The 27,477-nt window shown below is 42.9% G+C and overlaps 1 long non-coding RNA gene across 1 annotated transcript in view; it reads left to right on the top strand.

Annotated features, from left to right (window-relative positions):
• The first annotated feature begins 5,233 nt into the window (after positions 1–5,233).
• The window catches only part of LOC131419174 (uncharacterized), a 45,890-nt gene continuing 23,646 nt past the window's right edge, over positions 5,234–27,477 (top strand). Inside the window, exon 1 of the long non-coding RNA XR_009223166.1 lies at positions 5,234–5,320. This is a non-coding gene — a long non-coding RNA (uncharacterized LOC131419174). The remainder of the gene's footprint in view (positions 5,321–27,477) is intronic.

Below are 27,477 nucleotides of genomic sequence, written 5' to 3' on the forward strand. Positions count from 1 at the left end.
CCGTAGTTTCATTTCTCATTTGTGTTTATATTTAGATTGGAGGAAAAAATCTCTTTCCATTGCCCAGGAAAAAGACTGTTTTTAAGCAAGTTAATGAACTTCTTACAGGGGAATTCCAAATGTAGTTGATGACCTGTTGCTGTGAAGGATTACGTGCTAAAGCTTATGAAATATGAAAGTTGCTTGCTGGTGGAATGGCTGTGATTTTAATAGTCACATGACAGGCATATGACCACTTACGTATTCTCCATATGTATGGGGCAGGCTGTAGGGGTGGGGTAGGGGCAAGGGCTTGGGTGCATGTATGTGAGAGCAAGCACCACTGTTGTGTTCTAATAAGAACACAGGTCCATTTTAATCAGGAATAGTGTTGATAAACACAGTTCTAAAGAACAGGTGCCAAAGGATTTCTATCCTAAATAAGAATCAATGTCTGATACCAGATTTAGAAAAAATCAATGAATTAGAAAGAATAATGGGTTCTAATGGATATCTAACCCAAACACATCATTTTCATATCTTCCCTTCTGGCTTTGAGGAATTAACTTTTTTTCTTCTTTATACCGTTTTCATTGAACAATTTCTCCAACAAGAGTCTTCTTACTCTCAACCGTTCTTGTTTGGAATGGAGAGGGCATCCCTTTGTCTAATCTTATGAATGAGGAGATCATGTAATGACCCAGAGTAGACTAAATCAGAATATGTGGTGAGGAGGAAGCATCGATAAGATGTTTCTGGGGCCAGCCCTCAGCCAACAGGCAAAGAATGGAATTTGTCCTTCCCTTCTTCCCCTCATCCCCAAGGGAGGCCTCCATGCTCTTAATTCACCTTGTGGCTGTCCAAGGCTCTATACTGAGAAGCTCATTAACTCTCTTCTTCCTACCTCCAGGGCACCATAGTGTGATTGGAGGGACTCTGGAAAAGACTGCATGTCACAGCCTCCAAAAATCTGCCACCTTCTCAGTATTGGTGACACCTAGAATCACTTCTTTGAGGAGGATTCCTTTCGATTGGGTTACCTTTCGGCAAAACATAAATCCTTAGAACTCCAGGGCATTAAGCCATAAGAAGAAAACTTTTTTTTTGGTGTCAAGGGGGACAGGGGGTGGTGGTGGTTAGGAAGCAGAAAAAACTAGTGGATACTTTTGTCAAATTTATACATATTAGACCTTGCTTCAGTCTTTAGGTATGATTGCTGGTTCCTTGACCTTACCTATGTTTCAGATATTTGGCTACATCAATGTCTAATGCAGCCTGATTCTCAGAGGTAATAAAACTTACACTTTATGGCCCCTCACTTGTTGGGGCCCCTTCCACTGCCTTGACGGGGGGGGCCGTAGTAATGTATTCACCTGTTTGTGTGTTTTTGCAAAATTTGCAAATGTAAGATATTTCTGCTTTAATTGGCTGATATGACTGTCTGTTTCCACTCCAATATTCCCTCCCTTATAATTGTTGTCCTGTAGGGGGTTGAAGTGGGGGTGAGCATGGAGAATTCTCAATAAATATTTACTTATAATTGAATTCACATCTAAATTAATATTTGCTTTGACACCTAACTATATATTTGCAATTTTAACTTATTTTTCTTATTGAGGGCCTCCAAATTCTTCAGGGTCCACAAAACCTGAAGGCAAAGATCCCTGATTCTAGGCCTCCTGCAATTACCTCTCACATAATTCTTAATCTCATTTCTTATTTCCCTCTGTCCTGATAGTCAGTAACGTCTAGGTTTCATACAATGCCTGGTTTTCCTGGTCCCCCATCATGGCCTGACATAAATCCAACACAGAAAAGGCATAGCAAATGGGGGAAATGAGAAAATAGTGAATTGGGTGAAGGGGATGAGAAAAGAGAATTGAGAATGTAGATAAATTGCCAAGTTTTCTCATATATCCTAGTATGGGTCCTCATGCCCGGAGGGTCAGAGAAGGAGATTCCTAAACTTTTGTTTGTTTTGACAGCTAAAATAAAACATTACCATGCTGGTTGAGAAGCTAAGTGATATTCCAGCCTGAGATGAAAGTGGGGGTAAAGTAAAGGGAGGTGGCAGGATGGGGAGTTGAAATGAATTAAGGAAAACACATGGTCTTCCTAAAAGGAAATGGAGTTATGAAAAGAGATGGAAAAACCAGTTCTTCCAGGATGATGCCTTTTGTTGGGCCCCAACGGGAAGCTCAGTTGAGACATGAGGAAGCTGGAAGGATACGATGGGCGCTCATGTTACCTGACAAGAGGAAAGAGGGCTGAAAGGGGAAGGCAAACAGTGGGGGAGAAGGACAAGGGGTCACGTTTTTCTTGGCATTGAAGTATTTTCAAATGAGTTATTTTTCAAAAGTTTCCAAGGAGGATCCTCTTCCAGTTTCCAACCTCCATTTGGGATTTGAAACCTACAGGAAACAAAGCCCCTTCCCATGACCTCTTTCTTCCTCTCTAAATTAAATTGGGATACAGAGCTGAGCTGGTTAAGCAGAGGCTGGAGACTTTTGCTGTGCCTGGAAGTGTGGCCTCTCCCTAATGCAGTCTTAGGGGCTGGTTCAGCTCCCAATTAACTGTTGTTTTGGCAATGTTAAGGAAGTCGTTTTGGTTTTTAGCAAGTTGTTGAAAGATTTCGCTTTCAGGTTCTTCCATCTGTGAAACAAGGAGTTTGGACTAGAATCATTGATTGTTAACTTTGGTGGTGGAGGGCTGGTGGTCAAAGACCCTTTTCAGAATAGGCTGAAAGCTACAGAACTACTCTCCAGAAAGAGGCACCTATGCCTATTCACGTATAATTTTGGATACAGTTTCAAGGGTTCATGGACCCTGCAGTAAACAGTTCTCCAATGTAGTTTTCCTCCTCATAGGAGGATTGCACATCTTCACCCCTTTGAACTTAGGCATCAGCCAATAGAATGTGAGCAGAAGTTCTGAGTGACACTTCTGGGTTGAAGAATTAAGAGTAGTGCTCTCTTTTCCTTCTGCACTGAAGCCGGCAACGTTCCTGATGGTGGCTTCTCCGTCAGGTCCAGGAATGAGGATGACAATGGTGCAGGAGTAAAGTCCCCAGCCAACCTTGGATTATCATGTGGCACGAGTAAGAAATAAACCTTTGCTGCTTTAAGCCACTGAGATTTTTGGAATTGTTTGTTACCACAGCATAATTTACCATTTCCTAACTGATACAACCCCTGAATCCATCCATGGACCCTGGAGTTTTCTATGGGCCCCAGATTATCAATCCCAAGTCTAAATAATATCTAAAGTCTTTCTATTTCTGACAGTCTATGAATCTGTGAGACAAACTCAAAAATGCTGTTTCACATTGTTGAATCACCTGAACTCCTACCCCGGTTCATAGGGAATGTCCATTTGGTCAGACGGAGTGTCTCATTTTGGAGTCAAGTTATCAAATCCAGGATTGTGTGGGTGATTTATCTGAAAGGCCCACCGGGCCCAGCTTTAAAAGGCAGTGAGAGGTTGTCACAGGTCTTACCGGGGCTCTGCTTGCAGTAGGAAAGTGAGGGATTACTCCAGCCCTCCGTGTGCTGTGGATGCTTCCTGGCTGCTGTCTCACGTGCAGAAGAAGAGAAGAGAGAAATCAAGAAAACAAATAAAAGCGTACTTCTGAAAGCTTCAAATGACAAAAGAAGTCAAGTCAAGAGGCAGGATGTCTGCATTTTGCTTCTATTTATGGAACACAAAGTTTAAACAGAACTCTCCATTCAGAATTCATCTGGCTATTAAAATTGCCTTCCAGGTTATTATCTGCAAGGAAACGGACAGCATTCAAATCTTTCCCTGCAGTGAGTTTGTATTTAGAGATGTTTCACATGTGTTTAATTCACTGATCAATTTTACCTTGTCAAAACAGAGAATGGTCTGTCAAAAACAGGATGAAGCTCATTAGTGAGACACAGGAGATAGTACAATGGAGGGGAGAATAAACAGACTACCCAGATATAAGGAAACAAGAGCCTATTCAGGAAGCAAAGGAGAATAGCAGAAAATGATACTGTAGTCATACTGAACCAAAAGCTAGTGGGATAGCTATATGGTACTGCTACTTAGTAAGTGATACTGAAGAGAAAAAAAGAAGGGGGAGTTTAGGGAATAAAAGTTTTTAGCCTGAATAAGAGAGTGGGGACTTAACAACTTTTTTTGTATAAGAAATAGCCTAGTATAGTTGTAAGAGTGCTGGTCTGAGTGGAAGTCAGGAAATCCAGGGTCTAGACCTGAGTCTCCTCTGGCCCTCTGCTCTGAGCCTCAGTTTGCTTGCCCATAAAATGAACAGTTTGAATTAAGATGATTGGTAAGGTCTTAGCCAGCTCTAGAATCTAGATAGTTCTAGGAAAATGTTGTTTAATGACTCTCCATCTTCACAATCGAGGAAGTTCTAGTACATGAAAAACTGCTTGATTAACATAAGATTGAATAAGCATTTACTTGAATAAACTTCCAGAGGAATTTATGACATTTTGGAAACTGCATCCTTGGAGATCTTTAAAGTTCAGATAGAGCTCTTCTCTCTGAGGGTTAAGAGATAGACCAGGAGACATGTTTGAGGTTTCTTCTAGCCATCAAACAATGTAAAAATATTTTATTGTCATCTTTTAAAGGAAACTTTTCCAATGACCAGCCCCTAACTGGAGGGAAACAAAATCCAAATCCAAAATTGTTGATTTATTGTCCCTGTAACAAAAGGGAGGTGGTACTGTCAACCTAAATAAAGAGGTAAACTGAGGCAAGCTTGAATTACCAGAAATTGAATTTATTCAGGAAGAGCAGAGGAATTGCAATTCAGGAAATGCATGCTGTAGCAAGCTACGGGCGAGTCCGTTGAGGGCTTGGGGCGGGCTGTGTTTATGGGCAAGGAGGGCAAAGAGGGGGAAGTCCAGTCAGAGTCCAAGCAGTAAGTTCATTGGCTTGAGGATGGGGAGAGATTCTTGGTGGATGTTCATTGGCCAGGTGATAAGTGTTGGTCTTCTATAAATCAGGCATTTACGGGAAATCAGTCTCTCAGTTCTTAACTTCCCTTCTTCTGAGGATGCGTGCATGATATTCTCCATTTCATATCCTCCAGTTCCATTTTAGATTGAAATCTTTTCATAGTACAAAGAGAAACCCAGCAAAATCAAGGCTCTAAGTGGGAGTGATGTGGTGTTTTTACTTTGCAGGGCATGGTCACATCTGACTCACAAGAGCCTGGTGAAGGGGAGGGCAGGTATCTGCGGTCCTCCTGCCTCCTGGCTGGCCAGTGGACGGGGCACCTCCGCCGGCCTGTAGTGCAGCAAGCCCAGCAGCAACCCGAGAGCAACTGAAGTTTGATTTTTTTCGCCAGGTAAGATTCTTCTGTCCTCTCCTGGAAGATGCTATAGGCCCTATTCTACATACTGGACAGGAATGTATCCGATCAGGAGTGGCTTCTAGGTATCCTACTCTGTAGCGATTACTTTTAAAAGAAAGCAGCAGGAGAGGAAAATCTCTTGTTACTTCCCTATTTCAACAAACTGTTAGGCATGAGCCTCCATCAGCCACTAATTAGAAAAAAAATGTATAGCCAAGGGTGGAGTCAGATTGGTGGGAGTTGTCCTTTGAAATGCCTTTGCAGGGTTAACTGTAAACTGAGAGAAAAGGAACTCCTCTAAACCCTCAAGGCCCTAGAATGGTTCCTTTAGTCCTATTTTTGGAAGTGGCTCCCTTAGGGCCTTCAGCCAAATTGGGACATCTACCTTTCTGGGAGCCCCTCCTCTCTGGAGCCTCCTCTCATCCTCCCTTGGTTGTTCAGGGTCTCTCCAGGTGACCCTCCCTTTCTGGGAACTCACAAGGCATACCTGATATTTCCTAATGTTTTTGAACATGGCAATGCTTTTGTAATGTAAAAAAAATGTCGATGATTGCCATTGGATGGTGGTTCATGGTCTGGGGCCTGATAAGTGAGTAGTCAGCAAAGCAAATTAACTGATTTCCTCTGTTCTAGATGGCATGTGGTTTTCCCAGTTGAACATTTCTGCAGTCAGGATGTGTCTTATAATAATTGATGTGTGGATCTGATGTGGTAGAATTTTCGTCGTTCCCCAAGAAGTCAGTGACTTGATGGGGTAGCTTACAACTGAAAGGGTATGAGAGAGAGAAAATATGAAAGTGGAGTCCAAGTAATAATTTAAAAGTCTATATATTACATACAGCAGAAAATGCAGGCTTAAGATTTTAAACGTTATTTATTTTTTTCCAGATTATACCTTCATATAATTTAAAATTCAAAAGGTACAAAAGGAATATAGCAAAAGTCTCCCTCTAGATTCTGTCCCCCAACTGCCCAGTTCTCCCTCCTGGAAGCTGTGTTACCATTTTCTTGTATATTCTTCCAGAGATAGTTTAATTTTATGTTAGCAAGGATATGTGTAATTAGTCCCTTATTTATTCAAATGATAGAATACTATGTACACTTTTCTATACTTTTCTTTCTATGCAATGATATATCTTGGCGATTATTCTATTACAATGCAATAGAATCCAATCCCTGTTTTATAGTTGGGTAATATTCCATTGTATAGATGTACAGTGATTTATTTAACCTGTTTAATAAAATGAACATCTAGGTTGTTTCTAATATTTTGCTATTATACACACTACTGTAGAGAATGCCATTGTATTCATGTCATTATGTGCAGATGTGAGTAAGATAAATTTCAGAAGTGGAATCAGTATGTCAAAGGGTATGTGCATTTGTATATTTGATAGATATTGCGTATTGGCCCTCCACAGAAACTGTACCATTTTATATTCCTGTTAACAATATATGAGAATGTCTATTTCTCGACATCTGGTCAACACAGTATTTTATCAAACATTTTTATCTTTGCCACTCTATTAGGTAAAAAATGGAATCACAATGTAATTTTTAAAAATTTTAATTGAAATATAATTGAAATTGAAAAGTGCATTTATCATCAGTGTACAGCTAATAATTTTCAGAAATTAAACCCATTGTGTAATGAACACCCAGTTCAAGAAACAGCACAGAACCTACAGCCCAGAAGCCCCCTTTAAATGTCCTCCCAATTCATGTAGTTTTTGATTTTCTCTTATTATGAGAAAGTAACTATCTTTTTAAAACCATGTCTTTTTATTTTGAAATAATTTTAAATTGTCTTAAAAGAAGTTAAGCATCATTTCATGTGTTTGTCATTTACATTTCTTTTTCTCTGAATTGTATGTTCATATATTTTGCCCATTTTTAGAATAAGCTGTTGGTATATTTTCTCCTTGATTTGTAGAAGTGATAAGGAAATTTCAGTCCACAGTAAAAAGATATGAGCATTATGCTGGAATTTATCAGCTGTGGTTGACCCCTGAGAGTGGATATTGAGCATTGGAAACTCTAGAAACCCAGTAATGAATAAAGCAGCTCAATAACTGGTGTGATCAGCCCAGGGTATCTTCTCCTGTGGACCACGGCCTGGGTAGCCCATTGCCTCCCTTTCTTGTTGAACTTGCAAGCTCGGCTGTCCCCACCCCAACCTCCAAAAAAGCCTGGAACAATTGCATTCTTCTGTCAAGTGGGTGATTTATCCTCAAGCATCAAGCAAATGTTCTTTAGGTCACCAGTTGAAAACTTGATCTGGTCAAGGCAAAGACCTGTTAAACAGGAATATTTGAGAAGACTCTCAGGAAACATTTGGAGAGAAGCCTTATCCAGGAGAGAGCTTGCTCACAAATGACCAGGGGACTGGCATGTTCCTAGAGCCCTCATCCTGCTCATCTCAGCTACCACATCAAACAATAGCATCACTCTTTGCCAGGAGGCCCTGGTTCAGAAAGAGCTTCCTGGGCAGTATGCACACAGGAGGGGAGTTTCCCTTAAAAACAAAAGCAAGTAGGAGTTTTCTAGTGGATTTTTTTCCTCTTCTTTCCCTCTGACTGGACAGTAATCTCACACCACATGCCTTCCAGCAAACACTCATCACCCGATAAATCATGTGACCCCTTCTGTTTACTTAGAGGTGCTTGCCCAGCTGGGGCCTCTAATCCAGTCCCTGGTCTGTAACCAACTTCAGAGTGATTTTCACTGGGAAAGGGAACTTCTGAGGACTAGATAAGGCAACCTATTCATCTGCACAGAGGCACCCCCTGGGTCCTTCCCTGGGATGCTGGGAGAAGCATGAAACATATGACAGAGTTTATGAAGCTGCCAGAAAGTGCGTTCTAGAGAACACCAGCCCTGTTTAGTTCCTACACAACATGGAATAACTACAGAAAGTCTCCTCTCGGAAGTAATATTGGGTTCCTTTTCAAACCTTCCTTTAATGTTTCGGATTCTGGAATCAACAAAATGCAAATTCAGACATTTTTGCTGAGTGCTTTGGCAAAACTTCTGACTGAGCTATTTTAAGTCTGATTAAAAAAAAAAAAAACTACATATAATAAGAAGATAGAGGCTGCTTTTGAGGAGATGAAGTGCCTGGCTCCGAGTCCAGAACAGTGTATCTCAGAGTGGACCTGGGAAGTCCACACGTCAAAATCTCCTGGGCTTAGCACTGAGGAAGTTCCCTGGACCTACCCCAGCCTGAGGAATTAGAATTGCAAGAAGTTGGGCTCTGGAAATATGCTAAAAACAAACAAACAAAACAAAAAATACAGCAACAAAAAAATTCTTCAAGTGAGTATTACTATTATTGACATGTGACATTTCTGCTTCTAAAAACACCATTTTGAAGAACTAGAAATGGCCTTGTTGAGCCATGGACAACCAAACTGTAACATGAAAAACTTGTGGAGGGGACAGAATTGTCACCCTGTGATCCACCTTTCCAGGTCTTTTGATCTCCCTTCAGTCTGCTCCCTGTCTAATTTTTCAAGGTAAATAAGCATTTTATTCAGCTAAAAAAAATCCTTGGCCACTAGGAGAGTTCTTGGAGAGCAGACGTCTTGTGTCAGGATGAGGGTGCACTGAAAATGCACCAGTACAACGGATTTGTGGTGGTGCAGATCCCAAGGTAGGGTTGGCGCAGGAATTGGAGAGAGTGAACTGAGTCTTGTAGGCAGTTATTCAACCAAACCATTACTGCAGATTTTCAGATGTCATTTTAAAGCCTGTCCTGCCCATTGCCTCAGGACCCAATCTCTCACCTCTGAGTGAATGAATTGGGGACAGAATCCAGTTTTAAATCAGAGCTGCCTATTACTAAAAACCTTGGGAATCTTGGAAGCAAGGTCACTGCAGCATTATTGCTACTTAGGAGCTTCCTACAGGCTCCTAGAGGCAGTCCCGGATAGCAACGGGGCTATGGCCGTGTGGCACCCAGGGACACTGAACACTAGGTTTTGGAGAGTCAATCTTCCGCAGGGTTCCCTCACCCCCAATGTTGCCCACTTTTGACACTGAAACAGTGAAGCTATCTTGGTACAAGGCACCATGGAGGCTTAGACAGTATCAGTGGTGACCAGTGTGGATGGAAGACAGAGGATTCTCCCCAGTGTTCTGGACTTCAAGGACTGTATAATGTAGGATACTTTCAGCTAGTGAGTAATAGAATACCCAAATAAAAGAGTCTTGAAAAACAGAGGCTTATTATCACACACATCAAGAAGTTTCAGGGTAGGTAACCTCAATAACACAGCAATGTCAGGGAACCAAGTGGCTTCTTGGTGATGCTCTTGCTCCTGCCTCATGGGAACAAGATGGCTGCTGCAGATCCAAGTATCATGCCTCACATGGACTTGTTCAAAGGCAGGAAGGAACGGAGCTTTGCTTCACATGCCTTTGTTTTGATTAAGGTGGAAACTGTTCCCCTAAAGATCCTAGAATCCACTGTCACCTGCCCAACCCCACTATAGGTGGGAAGGAAGGGTAGGTTTGCTGGAATGGGCTTAGACTATGTTCCATTCTCCTGGGCTGGGGGAAGGGTCCACCTTACCTGTGTATATTGCTGCCCTGCACTTGAATAAAATTAGGGTTCTGTCAGCAAAAAACAAGAGTGCAATGGCTGCTAAACAGGCCATGGAGGGTGGACAAGATCCTCACCAAAGGGATCGTGCATGTATTACCTTTTTCTTTTTTTTGTGAGGAAGATCAGCCCTGAGTTAACATCCGATGCCAATCCTCCTCTTTTTGCTGAGGAAGATTGGCCCTGGGCTAACATCTCTGCCCATCTTCCTCTATTTTATATGGGACGCTGCCATAGCATGGCTTGACAAGCGGTGCATCTGTGAGCCCCTGGGATCCAAACCTGCGAACACCAGACTGCCGAAGTGGAGCGCGCACTTAATGGCTACGCCACCAGGCCGGCCCCTGCATGTATTATCTTTGATAGGGTGTTGCTTCCTAATGGCCGAGAATAAATGTCTTGCCCTGGAGAAAAGGAGTTCATTTGATTTTAGAAAATAAAAAAGTAACATTTTTCATCTGAGTGTTTTGTTTTGTTTCATTTCCTGGGAGTAAAATTCATGCCTTCCTGTCCTAAAGGTAGAAGCTTGGTTTACTTCTTAGAACTTGGGACATCTGAGTAAACTCCAGGCTTGCCAGAAACATCCTTCTTCTGGAAGTCTCCAGCAGGCCCTCCCTGCTCACCTTCCTCCATCTGCCTCTGTGCTGCAAAAAGTGTATGTTTGGCTTGTGCACAAGCACGTGCATTGGCATTTTCCACCAAGGAGTTTCTAGTAATTTCTAGGTGAGTTTCTGAAACCTCCAAGCCAGACTTTTTTTTTCTTTCTGAAGCTAATAATGCCTGAGAGGTGAGGCATCTTCAAAGAGTTGTGTGTACTCAGCAACTTTGGTGTCTTAGTTTGTCTTTCAATCTGCCTCACTCAGGGTGCTTATCTCTTAGAAAGGGAGATTATTACCCCCAGACTGGGCTGGAAACTGCTTTGCTGACACGTTTTAGAGTCTTAACAAAATAAACAGCAGAAAAGGCAAGACTGTGTGCAAAATGGCAGACTTCATTCTCCCTGCCAAGGTCAGCTGGGTAGGGAGGAAACTGGAATCAAAATGGAGAACCTCTCAACTGCGCTCAGAGAAGTTGGGCTTCCTGTGGGAGGGAGGCTGGGGTGGGGGCGAGCATTGGCATTTCCTTCTGACCAACCAGTTATCTCTTTAAATAGAGACAACTGCTAAACTGACAAGCCCTTCACCATACCTGTTGATCTGGTTCATGATTCATGACTTAAAAAAGAACCCTAGAGTTGTGGCGATTACTCTTCCTGTCTTTCATACCCAGAAAGCTATACCAGTAATAGAATCATGCCACTGAGTTTCTCCTCATCTTGCTTTTGAGACCCAGTTGAAGAGTCTTTTCCTTGGATTTGGCAGAATCTGAACTATGAACTATGACCACTAGATGTAAATTTGTAAGCAACTTGAGGACAAGAGAATGTCATTTATTTTTCTCTCTCCCTTCTAGCACCTCTTAGTACAGTACAGGGAAAATACTAGGTGCTCCATAAATGTTTGTCATATGATTGAATGAATAAATGGATGGATAAATTTGTGTCTCGTTTTAACAGTACTCTGGAGTATTGGGAGGTGAAAGTACTTCCACATATAAATTTATTCTTCTTGTTTCTAATACTGGTAGCAATATTTCAAGCTAACTCAAAACAAAGGAGCAAGTTAGAATGCTTAACACTTAACCCAGGACCCATTGAGATGGAAGGGAGCTATTTAGGTGAGACTTGTTTATAGTTTGAAGAGCTTTCAAGTACAACTAAAACAGTTGTCAGTAATTGAAATCTTAATTCTTCCATTCTCAAAAGGGTTTGGGAGATTCAGGTAGAACCTGTCATCTCCGCCAAAGTTCAAGAATTGAGGGTAGAATTCCAGAGGCTTCTTGGGGTTGAGGGAGTAGATAGCTCCATCTCCTTTTGGAAGAACTCCTTTTGACCTGTCCCTTTTGGTCTAGGTGAGAAACCCTTCTCACATCGAGCCTCTGGCTTATAGGCCTGCAGTGCTCCGGCCCTTCTAAAAGGGCACAGAGGCCATATGACCTATTGTTAGAAGTTTAGGATAGGAGCCGGGCAGGAATTTGAACGCTGATTCCATGTCTTACTATGTGACCTTGAACTATGAACTCTGCTTTTGTAAATCTTTTTTTTTTTTAACTACTTTTTTTTTTCTTTTTTTGTGAGGAAGATCAGCCCTGAGCTAACATCCATGCCAATCCTCCTCTTTTTGCTGAGGAAGACTGGCCCTGAGCTAACATCTATTGCCAATCCTCCTCCTTTTTTTTTTTTTTTTCCTTTTTCTCCCCAAAGCCCCAGTAGATAGTTGTATGTCATAGTTGCACATCCTTCTAGTTGCTATATGTGGGACACTGCCTCAGCATGGCCGGACAAGTGGTGTGTCGGTGCGCGCCCAGGATCTGAACCCGGGCTGCCAGTAGCGGAGCGCGAGCACTTAACCGCTAGGCCACGGGGCCTGCCCCATGCTTTTGTAAATCTTAATTTCCTCCTCTATAAAAGGGAGGCTGTAGCAGACTGTTACAAGGATTAAATGGGATGACATGTTTAAAGCACTTAGCACAGTGCTTGAAACTGAATAAGCTCTGGTAGCTATTTGTTATTATCATCATCACCATCATTATCATCATCACCAGTTCCCCATACCAGAAGACTGTAGAACAAAGAAGTTTGCATAAAGAACATTTTGAAACTCTTTTCTGAGAGGCCGGCTCCAGAATCCATGAAAATGTGTTTACTTGGTCATGGACCTCAATCCGCTTAGTTACCGTAGGTGTGGGCTGAGGTTAGGTCAGTCAAGGATAAACTCCCCAGAAGGGGTGTGCAACCCAGCATGGCTACTCTTTGGCCTCAGCAACTCTGGTAAATGATAATGTGTTTCTTCCTTAATTTTGTTTTCAAAGGGGCTCATTAGGGAACATTTGATCCCAGTCATGCTGTTTACTTTTTACTACCAATTTCACCCCCCTACCACCAAAAAATGAAAAATAAAGTGAAAAATAATAAAAGACACTATGTTTAAAGATGGCTTTTGATTGAAACCACCAACCCAGTGTTAGGGAAGCAGCTAAGTAGGTGTAGAGATGCAGTAGCCTGACTGTCATAGATTCAGACACCAGCTCGGCTACCTTCTGGTTGTTTGCCCTGGTGCAAGTCACTTGACCTTCTGGAGCCTGTTTCCTCATTTGTAAAACGGAGATAATAATGCTTATCTAACAAGGTTTCAGTAAGAGAAAGAGTATATATAAAGCAAAACAAGGGCCAGCCCTGGTGGCCTAGTAATTAAGTTCTGCACGCTCTGCTTTGGAGCCCCGGGTTCAGTTCCCGGGTGAGGACCCACATCACTTGTCTGTCAGTGGCCATGCTGTGGTGGTGACCCACATACAAAATAGAGGAAGATTGGCAACAGATGTTAGTTCAGGGCAAATCTTCCTCAGCAAAAACAAACACAAACAAACAAAAAAGCATAACGAGTAAAGAGATTAGGTCTTCAATAAAAGTGGTAGCTGGTTCCAGGATTCTGGCTGTTTTTCACTTCTACCCAAGACTTAGGAGAAATGGGTCCCCAGAGCATATAATAGCTAACACTCACATATGCTTATGCATGTGCCATAGAGGATATGCCAGGTAGTCCTCTATGCCCTTTGTATATATAGCTAGTTTACTTCTCCCAACCATCCTATGAGGCAGGTAGTACTATCACCCCACTATACAGATGAGAGAAATGAGGCATAGGAAGGCTACGTGTCTGGTCCAAGACCCTATAGCTGGTAAATGACAGCAGGTATTCATCTCCGTCAGTCTGATGCCAGAGTTCCTGCTCTGGGCCACTCTACCAGGGTACCTCTTTTAGATGACCCACCCAGTGAAGGGGGAGAGGACGAGCCTGTCATCTTCCTCTCCAGATGGTTTACTGAATGGCCTAGGGGCCTAGACATTGCCCCAGGATGTCTTAAATGAGGTCAGAGGAAGAATCATGCCCTGACATAGGGATTTCCCATTGGTCCTATTGAGACAAAGTCTAGCAAAAATGGATACTATACCAATAACAATTTAAAAATTCCTTTCGGAAGGAAGAGTCTGCTGCAGAAGTCCAGAGTTCTGAGATAGGAGCTCCTTCCCACCCCCATCTCATTTTGGGGAGGCTGTGTGACTTAGTGGAAAGCCTCATAACCTTAGAGTCAAACAAACTCTATGGATATATGATCATTTTTGGCTGTGTGACCTCTCTGAGCTTTAGTTTACTCATCTGTGAAAGGAGATTAATAAAATTTACATCAGAACACAGAATTGCTACAGAACTTGCACTGTTCTGGGAATTAAATGAGATGATGCATAGAAAACTCTCTATACAGTGTCAGGACTACTGTGGGTTCTCAGTGAAGGAGCATGATACTCTTTACCTTCAGCTGTCTTGCATGACTTCTAGAACAATTATTATCTTAAGAAACAATTGAGGGCTGGCCCCATGGTGTAGTGGTTGAGTTTGGCACACTCCACTTTGGTGGCCCAGGTTCGCGGGTTTGGATCCCAGATGTGGACCTAAACCACTCGTCAGCCATGCTGTGGTGGCAACCCACATACAAAATAGAGGAAGATTGGCACAGATGTTAGCTCAGGGCAAATCTTCCTCAGCAAAAACAAAAAAACAGAAAAAAAAATTGAGAATGTTGGACTGCTTGTCTCTGAAATTGGTGACCCATTGGAGTGAAGAGCACACACTTTGCTCTAGTATTCCTGCCTTGAACCTTGTCCCTAGACCTTCTGCTTCTACCACCTCTGATAACTGCTGTTGGCCAAACCTCTGCCAGGCAAGCCTGGCAACCACCAACTCCTCGAACATGCTTTCTTGCCTTCAGGGACAGCTTGGAGAGGAAGGTGGCATGGCAGGGAAAAACTTTGGATATAGATCTAGAAGTATGGCCAGGGCTTAAGTTCTGCATCTACGATGAGCTAGCAATGTGACCATCTCTTTGCCATTTGGAGCTCAAGTCCCTCATCTGTAGAATGGGGAGGGGAAAGTATTCGAGTCGATATCACTGAGTAGTCAACAGATATCCAGCCCCTCCTCTTTTTCCAACTAGGTCCCCAGCATCCTGAATTCACTGACTGGGGAGCTTTATGGCTTTATGGCATAGCATTGCTGGAGGAGGAAGAGAAAAGCAAAATGGCCCTCCAAGATGAGTCTCCCAGGCCTCTGTGGACTCATTAGTAAAACAAAATCATGAATCCGTCTCCCTTACCCACTCCTCAAGAAAAAGAGCAAATCTCTTCTGGACTTGCTGCAGAGCCCAGCCCAAGCTATTTGTATACTGTCTCGATATCCTTTCATGGAGAGCTCATCACACAAACAATAGCAAAGGCAAACGAAAGACAAGCTATTGTCTTGTTGTATTTATATCCCTAATGTAGGAAACAGCATGAAAATATTAAGGAAACTCAGTAAGTCTCTGCTCCAGGGTATGTGTATAGTTTTGGTGCCAAAGGCAGGAAGGCCAGATGTTGGAGGACATGATCCGCCTGCAAGAACAAAGGAGAAACATGTTGGAATTCCACAAGGGAGAGGAAGAACCTCGAGTAATCCCTCAGGTGCCCACACAGCAAACTCTTGTAGCCGCCGTGTAGCAAGCAGACTTCTCTTTGAGTGTCCATGCAGACATCACTGCCTGACAGCTATGGATCTTTGTTGTAATCTCTCTGTTCCTCAGTTTCTTCATCTGTGAAATGGGGATAATAATAGTATCTAGCTCACAGGGCTGCAGTGGGAATTAATAATTTAATATATGTAAATTATATAGGAATGTGGCTGGGATGTGCTAAATACTTACTGTTAGCTAATATTCTTATTATACACGTATAGGTGTAGGGAGAAGGTCTTCTTATGATCCCAGAGCTGCAATTATAAATATCCAGTGACATTTTAGGGAGACTGTGTGGTACAGTTGAATTACTATTGGCTCTGCTAGTAAACAAGCATGGATGCAGATCCTGGTTCCATCACTTACCAGCCCTGACTCTGGGCAAGTCTGCAGAAACAGTGGGGTCACAGTAGGTCAAGGTTTAGGATTGCTGAAGAATATGGTCCTGCTCAAGGTAATCTGTGGATACTATATAGCCCTGATTTGTGGGGCCCCTTTTAAGCCTCTTTCTTTCATCATCATCATAAGTTATCATCATCATCATCGTCACTGTGATCAACTAGTTAGAAGGAAAGTGGACATTTGTCATTTTCATCTCCTGACTCTTCCCCATTCAGTCTTCCATTCCCCAAAGAATGATCATTAGGATCGGAAGGAGCTGAATAAACTGATCCTTCAAAGGTGTAGGAGGATTTTTTTAAAATTAAGATGAAATTCACATAACATAAAATTAACCATTTTAAAGTGATCAATTTGATAGCATTTAGTACATTCATATGTTGTACAACCATCATCTCTATCTAGTTCCAAAACATTTTATTCACCCCCAAAGGAGTCCTTGTACCCATTAAGTAAACACTTCCCATTCCTTCCTCCCCCTCAGCCCCTGGCAACCACTAATCTTTCTGTTTCTATGGATTTACCTATTTTGGATATTTCATACAAATGGAATCATACAATATGTGGTCTTTTGTATCTGCTGTCACCTAGCATAATATTTTGGAGGTTTATCCATGTTAATAGCACGTACTTCATTCCTTTTTATGGCTGAATATTATTCCATTGTATGTATATACCACATTTTGTTTATCCATTCTTCTGTTGATGGATGTTTGGGTTGTTTCCACCTTTTGGCTACTATAAATAGTGCTGCTGTGAACACTGGTGTACAAGTATTTGTTTGAATACCTGTTTTAAATTCTTTTGGATATATACCTAGAAGTGGAATTGCTGGGTCATAGGGTAATTCTATGTTTAACATTTTGAGGAACTACCACTGTTTTCCTTAGCTGCTGTACCATTTTACATTCAGTAGGAGGACTCTGATGTTGAAAAATAGTCTTGGTGGTTAGAATTTTCTTCTTTCTGATCCAGATTGGTCAGTGGGATGGAGGGACTGCCCAATGGGTTAGAAGGACAGTAGGTTGGGGCCTGGACTTCCCTGCTGCCTCTTTAATCCTTGGTTGTAGGAAGACACTAACTCTGCCTTTTGCAAAGCTCATTCTACTAAACCAGTGGAGATCTGGGAGGGGGAAAATGGGAGGAGTGTAGAGAAGACTCTGAACATGACTGAGTCTAAACAAGAAGCCATTCTATAGACCATTATGTGTAGATGGTTTTGAATCCTAATCACTTTCTTAAAAGAGAACCGTGGTTTTCTTGTGCATTTATTCATGATTGTAACTGACCACAATCTTGAGGTCTCTTCGGTATTTTCTGTCTGATGTTGTATTATAAGCAATTTGAAGGGCAGCATGTGTCAGAATCCCCTTTTGGGGGCAGGAGCAGATCAGGCCTTCCAGAAGCACCTGCCAGAGAAGCCAATGGATGGGGCAAGGAAGTTATTGGAGTAGCTAGAATAGCAGGACTTGAGGGAGAGTATGGAGGGTCAGGCCCAGGGAAGTTCCATGTCTGCCATTAGATTGAGGGGTGAGGACAGAGTGGGAGCAGGAGACAGCAAGTCATCAGGAGTCAGGGGCCAGGTCTGCAATCCAATAAAGCAGAGACAAAGGGTTCCGGATAAGGCAGTGGCTGTGGACGGGGTTGGGATACCCAGTGCTCATTCTTCTTAGAGACTGTCCCATTGGCCGTGGGGGCAGCCATAGTTGAAGATAGAGTTTGGGCAGTCAAAGAACAGCCTTTCTCAATAGGTTCCTGCGAACTAAACAAGTGTTCAGGGAATGATTTATCTTCACCCAGATGTCTTTGCAAAGATATCGATATCAAAAATAGATTGTAAAACTTGTGACCTGGCAAATGCAGTCTCCTTCCTCTGAAAATAGTCACTGTAGTTCATATTCTTTTCGGTGTTGTCCAAAACTATAATAAGAATAACTGGATCTCAAACAGGGTTCTCAATTTATTCCTAAGAAGGAGCTACTTGTCATTTTCCTGAAGCACCATAGCAAACAATGCCCCACAGTGGCTAGGTGGATATAAAAACCCCAAGAAGTTCATTTCAGGCCAAAGGTGACTACTGCTTTCTGTGGTCACATCTTTCTCTGCTGGGAACTCCACCAAACCCCCAAGATGTGGGAAATCTTGTGGGGGTTTGGAAGGGTCCCAGGACCTGACTGGGGATCTTCAGGCTGACTGGAGGGCAGTTCCCAGTAGGTCATGAAAGCCTTTCTTAGTAGGGCTAATGAACTTAGGTCTCCAAACCACCACAGAGCATCAGGGGTCTTTCCTGCAACTTCTTTGTTCCTCTAGGTCAACAGACAACTCTGTCCCTTGGAATAGAGTGATGTTTATATAGAAGAGTCAACTCGGAGACCTTGTGCCCTTAGGCATGGAATACCTCATCCAGCTCTCCAAAGTACTTCTCTGCAGGCTCTAAATTAGAGGAAATTCCTTCTGGAGCTCAAGCCCAGAGGACTGGCTATGCTGTTAAGAGCAGTATATTGAGTAAGAGAAGTTGGGAGATGGGAATGGTGGGGTCCAGGATCCTGACAGGAGGGAAGAGATGTGGGCTCCTTGGAGCCCTCTGGATTAGGGGTCAGTGAACTGACATAGTTAGTGCCTCTTGCTGCAGGGCATACAAACAGCTGAAGATTTGACCCCTTCACCCTTTTTTCCCCTTGTGGGAGTTGTGTACAACTTGGGAAGCAGATCAAGAACAACCTGATGCCCCACCTGTGGCCTGGACGCCTGGAGACCACCCTCCCAGCCAGTAGGCAGAGGTCCCCGAATTCACAGAGCTAGCTCTGCTCCCCCCTGGGGTTTCTGTTCTCATGTGGAATGCCCTTTCCAGACCTTTTCCAACGTAGGCAGCTCTTTCCAAGGCTCTCTCAAGACTCCAATTCAAATTGTTTGGGGAGTGAAAAAGTGAAAGCACACGTCTTCCAGCAGCAGGGACCAGCTGCTGGGTCAGCTCTTCCGAAAACAGAGCTTCCTGGGGCTCGCCTGGAGCATCTCAGAATCCACCATCTGACCTCCTGCCAGTTTTTATAATTGTCTTTTTCAAAATGATAACATGAAAATAAGATGTTTTCACTTGAAAGGAAGGAAGAGAGAGAGAGGAAATTAACGAATAAGGTTCTCTTTGCCAGGGAAGTTAGGGGGTAAATTTTAGGAACTCCCGAAAGCTTTTTATTGTATTTACCCGGCCACCCTGCCAAGGGGAGGATGAGAAGTCTTTGCGTCTGATGCACGATTCAAAGCCCTGTGTGCTTAATAGGGTGACACAAATGTCTGTGTTTCTTTTTGCTTTTGACCAAAAGCCTTAGGGAGGGGCCACCCCAGGGACAGTCGGGGAGGGCCTTGCCAATCGGTTCCCCCCACCAAACTGGTTCCCAGCCCGGGGCCAAGCCAGCCCGGCCGGCCGGAAGGGCCCGCGGGCTGCAGCCAAGTGGCGAAGGGCCGGAGGGGGGGGGGGCGGGGCGGGGTGCGGGGGTGGGAGCCGTGGAGGCCCTTCCCGCCTGGCTTGGAGAGATACCGAGCCCGAGCTTTGCTAGCGTGGGCTCTGCCTGAATCACGCCGTGTGATGCTCTTGCCAAAGAAAACTTTCGGCGGGGGGGGGGTGCGGGGGGGGGAAGGGGGGTGTCAGCGATTCCCTGCCTCTCACCTCCCGCCGCTTTCCCGCCCTCCCTCCTCCCACCTCTTGCCCTCCTCGGCCGGGGAACAGCGCTCTGCCGAGGTCAGCTGGGCTGCCTTTGTGGCTGCTTCCCAGGAAGGAAGAAGCGTTGTCTGCAGCTCAGTTTATCAGCTGGCTTTCCTGTGCCGGAGCGCCGCCGTTTTCCGGGGACGGCTGCCACCCCCGTGATTCCCAGCCGGGGCTGCCGGTGGTGCGTGAGAGCCGGATAAATAGGCCATTGTGAGGCCGCTCAGAATCCAGGTTTCTTATCAAATTATCCACCAACGAGAAAAAATTCCGCCCCTGCTGCCCGTCATCTCAGCTTGTCTTTTCTCTCTCTGCAGTTACAGCCATTTCAGTGTTTGGGGTTTTTGTTTTCAGTTTGGAAGGGAATATTCAGAAAGCAATTTACTTGTGCAGCTTACTGTGTGAGGCGGGGACTTCGGGGGCATGTCTTCCAACAGAGTGTTTTCACTGCAGTTTGGGCTTGCAACCTTGAATTTAGCGTCTTTGGTTTTGGCGGGTGATGTTTCTACTTGTCCACTCCCCACGCAGGCACGTCATTCCACACCAACTGCAAGTATTAGGGAGGCAACTCCGTAGGGCTTGAGATCCAGTCGGTTTTGTTTTGTTTTTGAAGATAGCCTTGAACTGCTTTACGGACCCTGAAGACTTGAAGGGATATAACACTAGTAGAAACTGGTCATTTGATGGAAGCCATGAGGAAGTATGGTAGTTCTGGGAAGAGCTGATGCTGAGGTGTCCATGGTGTCTGGTTTTCCTTTTTCTGCTACAGCAGTCGGCCTGAGATTCCTGGTGCTGGACTTCTTAAGTAGTCATTATCAGGCAGGGCTGGTTTTAGGGCCTCTGACCTATGCACTTGCACAGGGTCCCTTGCTCGCAAGAGGACCCATGCTTGTTTTAATGTTCTGCTGTCACCATCTTGAAATGCTTAATAATTTTTGAAAAAGGCTCTGCATTTTCATTTTGCACTAGGACTCACAAATTATGTAGCCAGTCCAGTTAGTAGGAGCTCAAGTTCATTTGAATAAGCTTGAATAACGGTTTCAATAAGTTCTCATTTGAGATAAATTCCTGAAAATAATTGTCAGTTTTCAAAATATTTACTGCAACTGTTCTGATGGATTAGAGAACATAAACTAAACGGGCCCCTTGGCATTGTGGCATCTGCAGCGAGCTGCCCCTGCCCGCTGCCAAAGTGAGAAAATGCATCCAGGCAAGACTTGCTTCATTCTGCCTGCTCAAGTTCTTCCTTTAGAAAGCTTAGAATGTGTGCTCCTCAAAGACCTAGTGATTTCCATAATAAGATGCTCCTTTATGCAGTTATCGCTTCTCCTTCCTTTTATCCACTCTGAAGTGCCCAGCTTCCACAACTGGAGATCAGAGCAGAGTTGAAAATGGACTCATCCTATCAAAAATCTCCGGTGTTTTTGGAGACCATGTTTAACACTTTCAGTACTTAAACAACTCTTAGGAAATGACTCTGAATCTGGGAGTTGGCATTCCTGAGAGATAGGGGAGGGGACGTGGGGAATATTCATAATAAATAACCAAATGCTGTTTTTTCTAGAATAAGTTTTGTAAGAAGCAATTCTTTTGGCTTAATGAGGCAAATATTCTCTTCGAGAGAGTATTCATTCATTTGCTTACCCCTTTGCTCATCAATTTATGACTTTACTTTTCATTTGCTCAACAAAGATTCCATAGGACAGGTACTAGAGGAGATATTGTGATACAGCAATAAAAGAGAGGGGTTCAGAATAGTGGGGTTACAAACAAATAAAGAGTACAATGACATGTTATAGGTGCTAAGAGAAGTATCTATCAGGATACTTTAAGGCCACAAAGGGGTTAATAGAATCAATTCCGTTTGCTCATCATTTATGAGTTCCCTGGGGATGATATTTTTTCTTCACGAGTGTTATGAGAGGTTCGGGGATTCGATCAGAGATGTAAAAGACACTTTCCACTCCAAACAAATGGACTGAAGGTATATTTTATTATATAGAGGATAGTAAAGGTGACAGTCTGCAAACAGATCTAGATAGGTCAAGTATTAGAAGGGAAAAAACATCAGCCCGACTGGAAAGGGAAAACACCCACATCGGCTGAAGAGAAAATGACACAAATCAACCAGAAAGAGAAACACCAGGTTGACCGAAAAGAGAACACATCAAATCAATTACTTCATATCAAATCAATTACTTCACATCAGATCAGTTATTCACAACATCCACGCCCCACTGCCGGGAGAGCTCTGTCAATCGACGCGGCTGGGCAAGGATCACACGTCCTGGGCAAGGTGTCCCTTCCACAGGTGGAACTCTCACCGGGGCTCAGTTTTCAGCAGTTTTTATACCATCAGTAATTTTCAGAGTAAGCAATTACAGAGTTTGCAGAGCAAGCATTTAGTGTTTCCATGCACAAATGGTTATCAGTGGCGTACGTGCACTGAGCCCCCTGGCTAACGTCCCAGCCCAGTAGTTGTGTACGTGCATTGTTCTCTTTGGTTATCGTCTTAGCCCGGCACAGATGGCCAGTCCATCCCGTGCTACGATGCTCCAAGAGCCTTGAAATGTTACAACTTGCAACTCTCTCCGTGGGAGAAAGGCCAGTTCCCGGGAAAAGGCCAGTTCTCACCACACAGAAAGCAGCTTTGTATTTCTTTTTGTGCTGGTGGCTGTAGGTCAATGGAGCGGCCAAACATGGCTGTACTCATGTCAAGACATATTCGGCCGTGGCCGTCTCCATTAACCATAAGACACCATATGCACAGACAATGAACTTCGTACACAAGTACATAAGGCACATCTAAGAATCTAAAATCTAATGACTACAATAATTATAAAACTATCTCGCAATAAAGGACCCAAACCCCAAGGTAACCAATCAAATAACCCCTTAGAATATGAAATATTATTAACTTGATTTTGCAAATCATGCACAGCATCAAAGATAACATTAGATAAGGTAACACTTAGGCCTAACAAATTAGCTTGTAGAAGTCTAGACCAGCTCCCATCATGGAGGGTAGCAGAAGGCAGGGCAATAGAGAAATTATCTTATATTGAGAAGTTGCTTGATGTTTCTGAGATCAAACTTCTCGGCCATTCGTAGTCCAGGTTATAGGCCCCACTGGTGTAGAGCAGTTGGTCTAACAGTGCAGGGTCAAAGGTTGTCCTACAGAGGCAACTAATGCCTCTGTGTGTAGGTCTGCAGCAGACATGGAGGTGCAGCACAGCATAGCGAACACAGCAGGAGTATCTATTTACGCAAAGAAACAGAATTTTTAGGAACATGATATAACTGTTCATTTCCTGGATACATAACTATGAGTGTTGCAGTGGGCCCTTGGGCCACTACTTCTGCAGCACGGGGAGCTGCATTGGGTGGATGTGTCACCCACACTTTTGCTCCAGGTTTTCATCCATCTGTAGACCCAAATCTTTGCATTCCTCTTTTAGTTAATTTACTTGGAGTTTGTCCTTGTGACACATTTGGAGTCAAGAGGGGAAGCACCAATAATTGTCCCATTCGTTCCCCAGACTCTACAGTTAGTACTGTGTCACTATCATTATATAATATAAATTTTATTTCTCTTTGGTAATCTGGATCAATAACTCTTCCCAGTACATCAATAGCTTTTGCTGCCAGTCCAGAGCGTCCTTTTAACAAACCAAAGGTATTTTTGGGAAATTGTATCCCTATCCCAGTAGGGACTATAGACTGCTTCTTAGGGGGCAATTGAATAGAATGAACAGTAGATAAATCCAATCCAGTCGCTTCGGCCGTGGCACGAAAAGGCGGTTTAGCAGACTGAGTCAGGGGCCAATAGGTTAAGGTCATAAGCTCATGGGTGGCGGCTGCCACTTCTGTAATCTTTGCTGGTAACAACCTTGACAGAGGAGTCTCATTAGGGCCTAGTGGCCTGTTATTTAACACATTTAGAGCAGTACTTAGATGGTTGTGTCACCCCTTTAATGAGCCATGACCAAGTTTCCTCAATTGTTGTTTAAGCAATCCGTTCATTCGTTCTATGAGGCCTGCAGCTTGGGGGTAATAAGGTATATGATAAATCCATTCTATATAATTTTCCTTGGTATAGGTTTGAATCAACTTACCTGTAAAGTGGGAACCGTTGTCACTCTGAATTTGCCTTGGTGTTCCATAATATAACTTGATTATATCTAATAATTTTATGGCACTCTGTTGAGTGGTCACTTTAGTTGGTATAGCCAATACATAACCAGAATATGTATCAACAGCAGTGCAGGCATAAGTATATCCACAAGAATTTGGCAATGGTCCAATAGAATCTATTTGCCATGTATGGGCGGGAAATAATCCCTTTTGGATATGACCTTGGTAGGGGTGTGGAACTCCCCGTTTATTTAACTGTTGGCATAACTGACATTGTTGTATTGCAGTGGCAATATCATCATGGGTGACAAGGATTCCCCTTTGTTGTGCCCACCTGTATGAAGTTTATTCTCCCAAGTGTCCACTCTTTTCGTGGATTCATTGTGCTAAGCCTGGGTTGTGTGTTGCATGATTTTGCACCAGCTGATCAGCATAAGAGTTATACTTTTGTTCTGTAGAAATTAAAGAACTGTGAGCATCAACATGAAATACAGTATTGTATGTTAGCATCATAATCATATGTCTTTTTGTAATTTCTTTTTAAGTTAAAAAAACTTTAATTTTGGCAGAAATTTATCAAAAATATCAAAGATTTTAAAACACTTGGTCAAATAGGAAATAATGCCTAGTTATTTATTTAATCAAATTGATAACAGAAACAGTTGAAGGCAAACAGAGAGTTAAAACAGTCAAAAAACAAAAACAAAAACCTTAAGGGAGAGATTTCAGTCCTTTTGAACATAGGAAATTATTTTAACAAAACATAGGTGTTTTGTCTTTTACATAGAACACCTTTTAATCTCTATGTAAAGAGCAGACCAAAAGTTTAAGAAAATTACCCTTATAAGAGAGAAAGTCAAATTTTAATTTATCATTAGCCTACTTTAGCCAACTTGATCATGTGCAAAACTCCTCAGGGCTTTACTTTTACAAACCTTTTGTCACTTATTTTTTACATTTAGAATTTGTCCTACACCTTTTTTTTTTTTTTTTTAGTACTTTAGGACAAATTTATTTTTCTTAACAAAACAAACATAAATATCTCTATTCTTTATACTTTCTTTATGGACAACATACCTTTTGCTTTTTTTGTATACAGACTTTCTAGAAATGTGTACTTTCTCATAGAAAATTCTTCAGCATGCACATAACATGTTTATCAATAAATGTAAGCATCTTTCAGTTTTTTTTTTTTGAGATAAGAGACCATAGGCAGACAAATTTATGCTTAGTAACCAATTTTTAATGTTTTATCTTATGTGGAAACGACCCAGAGACTCAATAAATTTTTATCAATTTAATTTAGCAAAACTCTAAAGCTTCAAGTTACCAAAAAGATTTTGGAAGCTGTTTTTGAAATAACTTTGTCTTTTAGAAGCCTCTGTGTATTAATTAAAGATTGCATTTCATCGTGAGAGGTTTTGAATCCTCTCTTTTAAGGGTGACCCTTAAGGTGAATTCATCTGAAATAGATTCTCCAGAATAGCCATCCCAATTTCAAATTACTTCAAAAGTTTAAATTGAAATTGCCCCATTTTGGCCACTTTTCCTCTCTGGAGTCTATGGAATATTGTGGCAATGTGGTGTTACAATAAAAAACTTATCTTCTTGGATATGGGCTCCTAGCTGAATATAGCCCATTTAGCCAAGAGGTGGCCCAGAGGGCTCTCCTTGGGGACAGATGGAACTTCCCGCCTTTAAAATTACAAACATACAGAATAGACAGTTAAATGGGATCCCAAACAGAACAGATAGATGCATCTAACAGATTCCGGGTAAAAGTCCTACAATTATTCCCACTCCAGTAGGGATAGCCCTGCCTCTTAAAGAGACAGGACTCCAGATGGAGGGGAAGGGAGTTGTTGGTGTAAGCAAAAACAAACAAATAGGCAAACAAACAAATAATTCTAGAGCCTGTTTCCCTGTCATAAGAAAAATGTGCCCAGGGTCAGCGGTGCCAGGTCAGATGGAAAGCACTGGAAGCAGTCTCCAGGGCAAATCACCTAGGCAGCTGCTGGACTGTTTCCCAGGACATCCCACCCAGCCCAGGCCCACCGAGCCATGGACAAAGAGCCTCCCGGCTGGCTCGCCAAATTATTATTGGATACACATTTAGGCTCACTATTTGTCACTTAAGAGGGGCCAAATAAAACTAGAATGCCAGGCTCACGGCAAGGAAAGAGTTTATTTTGGGTGACATCAGCTGGGACTGTAAATTTGAAACTTCTTTTTTCAAGAGTACATTCTCCCTTGTATTTTATCCCTATCTTCCATAGCCCGACGATAAGCAGTCAATAAACATTAACCTCGCCGTGCCAGAAAAGAAACATTATCTCTTTTTTCCTACTGTCTGCAAAGTTTTGGTCACATCCAATGATTTATATCTTGCAGACGAACATCCCAAGTTTCACATAATCCTGACCTGTGAGCCCACTCCCCAGCCAGAGTGCAAGAGGGAGGGTCCTCCCATCCTGGAATTTCTTCCACTTTGGCTTCAGTTACCTTTTGTTTGAATAGGAAAGGCATCTCCTTAATCGAATCCTGCTCACAGCGCCAATTATGTTATGAGAGGTTCGGGGATTCGATCAGAGATGTAAAAGACACTTTCCACTCCAAACAAATGGACCGAAGGTATATTTTATTATATAGAGGATAGTAAAGGTGACAGTCTGCAAACAGATCTAGATAGGTCAAGTATTAGAAGGGAAAAAACATCAGCCCGACTGGAAAGGGAAAACACCCACATCGGCTGAAGAGAAAATGACACAAATCAACCAGAAAGAGAAACACCAGGTTGACCGAAAAGAGAACACATCAAATCAATTACTTCATATCAAATCAATTACTTCACATCAGATCAGTTATTCACAACATCCACGCCCCACTGCCGGGAGAGCTCTGTCAATCGACGCGGCTGGGCAAGGATCACACGTCCTGGGCAAGGTGTCCCTTCCACAGGTGGAACTCTCACCGGGGCTCAGTTTTCAGCAGTTTTTATACCATCAGTAATTTTCAGAGTAAGCAATTACAGAGTTTGCAGAGCAAGCATTTAGTGTTTCCATGCACAAATGGTTATCAGTGGCGTACGTGCACTGAGCCCCCTGGCTAACGTCCCAGCCCAGTAGTTGTGTACGTGCATTGTTCTCTTTGGTTATCGTCTTAGCCCGGCACAGATGGCCAGTCCATCCCGTGCTACGATGCTCCAAGAGCCTTGAAATGTTACAACTTGCAACTCTCTCCGTGGGAGAAAGGCCAGTTCCCGGGAAAAGGCCAGTTCTCACCACACAGAAAGCAGCTTTGTATTTCTTTTTGTGCTGGTGGCTGTAGGTCAATGGAGCGGCCAAACATGGCTGTACTCATGTCAAGACAACGAGCCTTGTATTATTATTGTTAATTGATAACATTTATAAAGTAATTGACATGTTCCGACGTGCTAAGCATTATACAAGCATTTTCTCAGTTGTCTCGAAATACAATGAGTTAGGTCCATTTAGAAACCCCATTGTATAGAAGAAACTGAGGCTGAGACATGAAGTAAATTGCTCAAGGCCACACAGTTCCTAAGAGGTATAGTCGGGATTTGACCCAGCTATTCTCCTCCAAAGTGTTCCTTCTCAAGGAAGGCTACACTGCCTCCGACAACAGAGCTGTAGCACCAGGGGTAATCAC

This window comes from Diceros bicornis, chromosome 20 (genome assembly GCF_020826845.1).
Source record: "Diceros bicornis minor isolate mBicDic1 chromosome 20, mDicBic1.mat.cur, whole genome shotgun sequence".
In the NCBI taxonomy this organism is placed as follows: domain Eukaryota; kingdom Metazoa; phylum Chordata; class Mammalia; order Perissodactyla; family Rhinocerotidae; genus Diceros; species Diceros bicornis.